Source organism: Pleuronectes platessa, unplaced genomic scaffold (genome assembly GCF_947347685.1).
Source record: "Pleuronectes platessa unplaced genomic scaffold, fPlePla1.1 scaffold_25, whole genome shotgun sequence".
NCBI classification, from domain to species: domain Eukaryota; kingdom Metazoa; phylum Chordata; class Actinopteri; order Pleuronectiformes; family Pleuronectidae; genus Pleuronectes; species Pleuronectes platessa.
In genome coordinates this window covers 2,512,635-2,520,000 of record NW_026519137.1, presented here as the reverse complement: position 1 = coordinate 2,520,000, position 7,366 = coordinate 2,512,635, and the positions used below count along the sequence as shown (strand labels likewise).

Genomic DNA, 7,366 nt, shown 5'->3' with positions numbered 1-7,366 from the left:
TCACAGACTGCAGTTTTGTTTTGATCCGATGTGGTGTGCAAATACAACCGTATCTGCAATGGGTTGTGGGGCATTAACATTTGTAACTCTAATTTTGTTTTGACAGACTGTGAAAAGAACGTTGAGAACATCACCACTCTACAGGAAGACACAGTCCAGTAATGGGTGTCAGAAGTTCAGTAGTGAACGACAGGTACTGTGGAAAAATATGTGTCATTGTTGTACAATGTCCTTTGACTCTGTTTAAACAAGGTCAACACAAAAAGGTTTGATTGTAAACTGATATCGGTATGAATTCATGTTATTCTCCTCGTCAAAAGAAACAAACAATCCAAATTACCTGCAGAAAGCCCTTGATGGACGCTTCAGCTGCATCGTCAGACTGGTGAGACAGCAAGATGCCAACTTTAATGCCAATTTATTTGTGTAACATTCTGTGACCAAATGTATAGATAACTTTTTGTAGATTGTAAAAATAGATAACCCATTTATTACAAAAAAACTACACTAGAATTATCGCACTGCGTTGTATGACTCCGCTAACCAGAGCAGTGTCCGTCTACATATTTCTACATATTTTCTCTCATATAAATGACACTGTATCTCTTGACAACTGAAACCATAAGATGAGGTCAGTGTGGCCTTGACCTTTTTACTTTAAGACAAATACAAAGTTAGACAATCCGAAAACATGCAGTTATGCCTCCGGCGACTCGCTATTGCAGAGGCATTAAAACCGTAGTGTAGTAGATTGGATTTTATTGGTGTTACATTGGACATCTTGTATGGGTACACCAAAAAATATATTTGGTTTCACATTCTAGATGGAAATAAGCAGAGTCATCAACTCAGGAAAAATATTTCTGTAGAAAAGAAAGCCTTGTATGTGTGTATGTATACATACACACAAACGCACAATTGAGACGTTTTTGTCTTTTATCATATATTCTCAGGCAGTACTGATGCATTTACTGAGAGGGGACGTGAGGGCCTACTCTGCGTGCTCAGAGTTCAAGCCCAGCAGGCTGCAGCGGGCCTGACATATTCTGGAACAGCAGCACAGTCTTTGGATGACTCCTCTGAAGATGAAAACATGGCGAGGTACTTCTCCACTGATGAAGAACTGTGAGGGCTGTGATTAGCTACACTCTCTTGCTACAATGCTACTCATGCTACTCCCTGGCAGCCTTAGGAAGGCATTAGCTTGCTGTGTGGTAGCTGTTAGCTTCAGCATTTTTAGTTTTTAGTGGCCTGTCTGACGTTTATGTTAAAAAAAAATCAGAGGGAACCATCTTCATAATTTAACACTATGGTTTGTTTGTGTCCTTCAGTTCTTCTCAAGAGAAGCAGTACAGGTGTGCCTCAGCTCCACGGTCCCTCCTGCAGCCTCCGCTCCTGATGCTAACCTCATGTCTCCATCACACCAAGCAGCAGACCTGGATTGACAGACCTTTCTCCAGAGCTGCCCCCTCCCTCTGAAACCCCCCTCTCCAAAACACTATTTGTGTAGTTTTTAAAGTATTTTTTGCATGAGAATTGTTGATCATAACATTTCCAGCAGATGCCTTAATATAATGTTTGTGCACAATAAATGACATTGATCATAACATAATGGTATTTCCTTGCACTTCTACACCATGATATTGTCAGATAAGATGCTGATTACATTAAAGCAGTGAATGCTCTGCTTTAAGCAACATAAACACACAATGATTCAATGGATCTGAAGTAGAATGGGCACATTACATTCTGTAGAGAATGCCTCAGTTATGGAAGTCAGAAAATAACTTTCTTTATCTGAGGTTCCAGCCATTTATAGTCACAGCAAAGCACACAGGTCTGGTTGTCTAAGTGGCGCCCATATCATATTGTTTAAGATGTGTAACATCAAGTTTGTGTTTCAGTGCAAAATTAGTCATTAGTCAAGAGTTCACCATCTTGTTTACACTAAAATTAGGTGACCCAGATGTTTCACAATGCAATCTGATAAGGTCTTATGAGAAACATTCTTAACATTAAAGAAATCAACACAGAGGATAGCAATATCTGTTTGACTTTAATCAGTAGCTGGTAATCGGCAGCCTGACTTATTCAAAAACATTAATACTACAATGAATGAGGCAGGGCCTTCTATCAGAAATCAACTATATCGTCACGTTATGTTTCTCTTGAGCACATGGAAATTACCTTCAGCTTCCACTTACTGTCACCTGAACCATACTGTTATTTCTGTATCTACAGTGACTTTTAGGAAAACATATACTAGAGGGCAATGTATAAACATTAATACATCTTATATATATAGAGCTTTTCAAGAAGTGCAAGTACTAAACTGAGGGAAAGCTAATACAAACAATATATATATATCTTATTTCCATGTGCCAGGACAGCCTCACACTTGGATATAAACCAATTTTAGAATACATTTGCTTATACTGGAGATCTTTTAAATTAATGTCCCAGAAATGATTTCTGATGGAAAACCCCTGCCTTATTCATTGTAGTATTAATGTGTTTGAATAAGTCAGGCCGCTGATTATCAGCTACGGATTGAAGTCAAACATCTACTGCTATCCTCTGTGTTGATTTCTTTAATGTTAAGAATGTTTCTCATAAGACCTTATCAGATTGCATTGTGAAACATCTGGGTCACCTAATTTTAGTGTAAAGAAGAAGGTGAACTCTTGACTAATGACTAATTTTGCACTGAAACACAAACTTGATGTTACACATCTTAAACAATATGATATGGGCGCCACTTAGACAACCAGACCTGTGTGCTTTGCTGTGACTATAAATGACTGGAACCTCAGATAAAGAAAGTTATTTTCTGACTTCCATAACTGAGGCATTCTCTACAGAATGTAATGTGCCCATTCTACTTCAGATCCATTGAATCATTGTGTGTTTATGTTGCTTAAAGCAGAGCATTCACTGCTTTAATGTAATCAGCATCTTATCTGACAATATCATGGTGTAGAAGTGCAAGGAAATACCATTATGTTATGATCAATGTCATTTATTGTGCACAAACATTATATTAAGGCATCTGCTGGAAATGTTATGATCAACAATTCTCATGCAAAAAATACTTTAAAAACTACACAAATAGTGTTTTGGAGAGGGGGGTTTCAGAGGGAGGGGGCAGCTCTGGAGAAAGGTCTGTCAATCCAGGTCTGCTGCTTGGTGTGATGGAGACATGAGGTTAGCATCAGGAGCGGAGGCTGCAGGAGGGACCGTGGAGCTGAGGCACACCTGTACTGCTTCTCTTGAGAAGAACTGAAGGACACAAACAAACCATAGTGTTAAATTATGAAGATGGTTCCCTCTGATTTTTTTTTAACATAAACGTCAGACAGGCCACTAAAAACTAAAAATGCTGAAGCTAACAGCTACCACACAGCAAGCTAATGCCTTCCTAAGGCTGCCAGGGAGTAGCATGAGTAGCATTGTAGCAAGAGAGTGTAGCTAATCACAGCCCTCACAGTTCTTCATCAGTGGAGAAGTACCTCGCCATGTTTTCATCTTCAGAGGAGTCATCCAAAGACTGTGCTGCTGTTCCAGAATATGTCAGGCCCGCTGCAGCCTGCTGGGCTTGAACTCTGAGCACGCAGAGTAGGCCCTCACGTCCCCTCTCAGTAAATGCATCAGTACTGCCTGAGAATATATGATAAAAGACAAAAACGTCTCAATTGTGCGTTTGTGTGTATGTATACATACACACATACAAGGCTTTCTTTTCTACAGAAATATTTTTCCTGAGTTGATGACTCTGCTTATTGCCATCTAGAATGTGAAACCAAATATATTTTTTGGTGTACCCATACAAGATGTCCAATGTAACACCAATAAAATTCAATCTACTACACTACGGTTTTAATGCCTCTGCAATAGCGAGTCGCCGGAGGCATAACTGCATGTTTTCGGATTGTCTAACTTTGTATTTGTCTTAAAGTAAAAAGGTCAAGGCCACACTGACCTCATCTTATGGTTTCAGTTGTCAAGAGATACAGTGTCATTTATATGAGAGAAAATATGTAGAAATATGTAGACGGACACTGCTCTGGTTAGCGGAGTCATACAACGCAGTGCGATAATTCTAGTGTAGTTTTTTTGTAATAAATGGGTTATCTATTTTTACAATCTACAAAAAGTTATCTATACATTTGGTCACAGAATGTTACACAAATAAATTGGCATTAAAGTTGGCATCTTGCTGTCTCACCAGTCTGACGATGCAGCTGAAGCGTCCATCAAGGGCTTTCTGCAGGTAATTTGGATTGTTTGTTTCTTTTGACGAGGAGAATAACATGAATTCATACCGATATCAGTTTACAATCAAACCTTTTTGTGTTAACCTTGTTTAAACAGAGTCAAAGGACATTGTACAACAATGACACATATTTTTCCACAGTACCTGTCGTTCACTACTGAACTTCTGACACCCATTACTGGACTGTGTCTTCCTGTAGAGTGGTGATGTTCTCAACGTTCTTTTCACAGTCTGTCAAAACAAAATTAGAGTTACAAATGTTAATGCCCCACAACCCATTGCAGATACGGTTGTATTTGCACACCACATCGGATCAAAACAAAACTGCAGTCTGTGAAACAAGCAGTTTTGGTAGATATAAGGGAAATGCTAATATTTCTACATGAAACATATTCAGTCCCTTAAGCAAAATAACAATGATGGCAGGCCGCAACCTCGATGCCTTCGTCTGCTTTGCTTACAGACTAGTTTGCGGAGTCTCGTGCTGCCGCCCACTGACCGATACATCATCGCTCTTTTCTGAAACTAATGAAGGCAAATTCACACATGTAGACAGAAATAAACAGTATAAATTAAAAGGTGTAAATATTGCTAACATTATGTTTGATGGGGGTCATCATTATACATAACAGAGGAAAACTTTGCACATGTATTCCTTAAATTTACTTGCCTTCCTGTGGAAAAAGTTGTTTTCCTAGTTAAACAATCACAGCAGGGAAGCATGATTGATCAAAATTCTTTCAGTGTGATATTAACTTGTATTTCAGCAAGTGTACTTTGGGGATTTAATAAAAATGTATATTTGGCAAATTATATAAAATGTTTTTTCTGTTATGTAACTTAAAAGTACCTCTTTAATGGTAGGATCATTTCTCTCCCTCATCTTCCTCGTGGTACATGGATGATGGTAGTGGGCTCAACCCGGCTTCTCTTTCTCTCCAGACTGCCCTTCCTGCTCTTCATCAAGCAAAACAAACTGTTTGGTCCAAGTTGTTGACGTTAATGAAACTCCTGTAGCTTCACTTGGATCCTCCTTGATTAAAAAACAGAACATAGCAATTGTTTTATAAAATGAATCGCAACTCCATAACATCGAAACATTATTGTCATAGTGCATACTATACATTAAACCAAATTGACCTGATATTGTGGAGTAATGGTAGACAAATACACTCCTTATTAATCTAAAGCATTCATAAATCAAATTCATGTTTATATTTATATTGTAGCGTCCCTCAATGATGAGCTAAGCGTCTTGAACTGCTTTCAACAACCATGTATTCACCTCCCAGGTAGCACAGGCTACCGTGGGCTGAAGCATGTGGCTAACAATGGCGTATTAGCTGATGAACAGCGTCCATAGTGTGGATTGACGGACTCTCTCCGCACTCGGACTGTAAACCTAGATCGTAACGATCTTTAAAAACAATAAACTACTTACCTGACAGAAGGAAGATGACATCGTGGTCTTCCAAGCGCGCCGTGTTTATGACGCAGCCCCGAGTTAAAGGGCTGGTTGTTTACAAATAGGGTTTTTACGACAGCCACACGTCATGTCCGCTCGCGCACTCGGTCCGCTCGCGCACTCGGGCCGCTCGGCTCGCGCCGCTCGGGCCGCTCGGCTCGCGCCGCTCGGGCCGCTCGGCTCGCGCACTCGGGCCGGTCGCGCACTCGGGCCGGCCTCGGTATAAACAGACTCGCATGATCCTTCTCATTAGAGATGTAATCTAGCCTCAAATATTACTATTATATAACATGAATAACATTCACGATCACTGAAGGACACCACGCAGGGACTGTGATTTAAACACCAAGCTGCGCCCGTGGTGCCATGGCAACCATCATAGCAACGATAAAAACATGCGTGATAACTATTAAAATATTTATCATAAGCACGAACTGGCTGAAGACTGTGGAAGCAAAGACCACATTTCTCGCTAGAAATGGTGTCAGAATGTATTTTTATGCCCAAACTAAGTTACAAAATTATATTTTTATCTGAAAAAACAAGGAATCTCCGCCATGTTTTCCTCTCCGCAGACGGGAGCTTGAGAGTCACGTGACGTGAGAACACGCCAATGCAAAACAATGGGAGGACTAAATGTTACCATCTCACAATCTGAGAGGCCAGATTGTGAGATGGTAACGTCGGTCCAAGTGGACCAACGTTACCATTGAACATTTTCTGATGAGACTGGGTTGTGTGGTACTGCGTCTGTCACTTGTATCAGCCGCCCAGTCAGCATCACTGTAGGCTTGTATACCTAGCTCCTCACTGTCGTTTCTCTTAAAGCTTAACCCTTTCTCTGCAGTGCCTTTGAGATACCTTAAAACATGCTTCACAGTGACCCACTGCTCCTCTGTAGGCTCAGCAAAATACTGTGATAATCTGCTCACCACAAAACTTAAATCCGGTCTGGTACAAGTAGTCAAGTATATAAGACTACCAACAGCCTCCCTGTACATCCTGACATCTTCCATCTTTACTGCATCTTCAGTATACTCTAGCTTCTGCTCACAGGGTGTTTCTCTGGTCCTACAATCTTGCATATTAAAACGCTGTAGTATCTTGTTAGTGTATCTTTCCTGTGACATCTTTACACATCCATCTGATTGACTGAAATCAATACCCAGAAAATGTTTGAGTTTGCCTAAATCTTTCATCTTAAACTTTTCTGCGAGCATCTCTTTCACCTTTTTCAGTCTTTCTTCATTGCTTGCTGCAATGATCAAGTCATCGACCCATGTGATTATGATCACCTTCCCTTCATTTGACTCTTTGGCATAAACACAGTGGTCGGCTGGGTTTTGTAATATTATGTTTTTTTTAAACCATTTCATTTATATTGCTGCCTCAACGTGATGCTGACACGGACACGTTAACTCGGGATGGGTTTTTGTAGGATTTTTATTTCAGCGAGACCTTCAGTAGATCACCACACTTCACTCACAAGCGCTTTGTGAAAATGACGAATCTGCCACCGGCTCTGCAAATGACCCTCAACATCTGGAAAAAGGTAAAGAAATCGCCAATGTCAGGCCATGTGTGTTCTGTTATTGTCCGGAGACTCCGCCCTCTGTTGCTTCCCGCTC

General features: G+C 40.4%; 1 long non-coding RNA gene across 1 annotated transcript; it reads right to left on the bottom strand.

The window, feature by feature from the left end:
- Positions 1-3,108: 3,108 nt before the first annotated feature.
- LOC128436425 (uncharacterized) lies at positions 3,109-5,848 on the bottom strand. The gene is made up of 5 exons (XR_008338066.1): positions 5,715-5,848; positions 5,124-5,306; positions 4,226-4,504; positions 3,510-3,657; positions 3,109-3,279 (listed from the first exon to the last, which is right to left on the bottom strand). It is a non-coding gene; the product is annotated as an uncharacterized LOC128436425 (long non-coding RNA).
- Between the last annotated feature and the right edge of the window lie 1,518 nt (positions 5,849-7,366).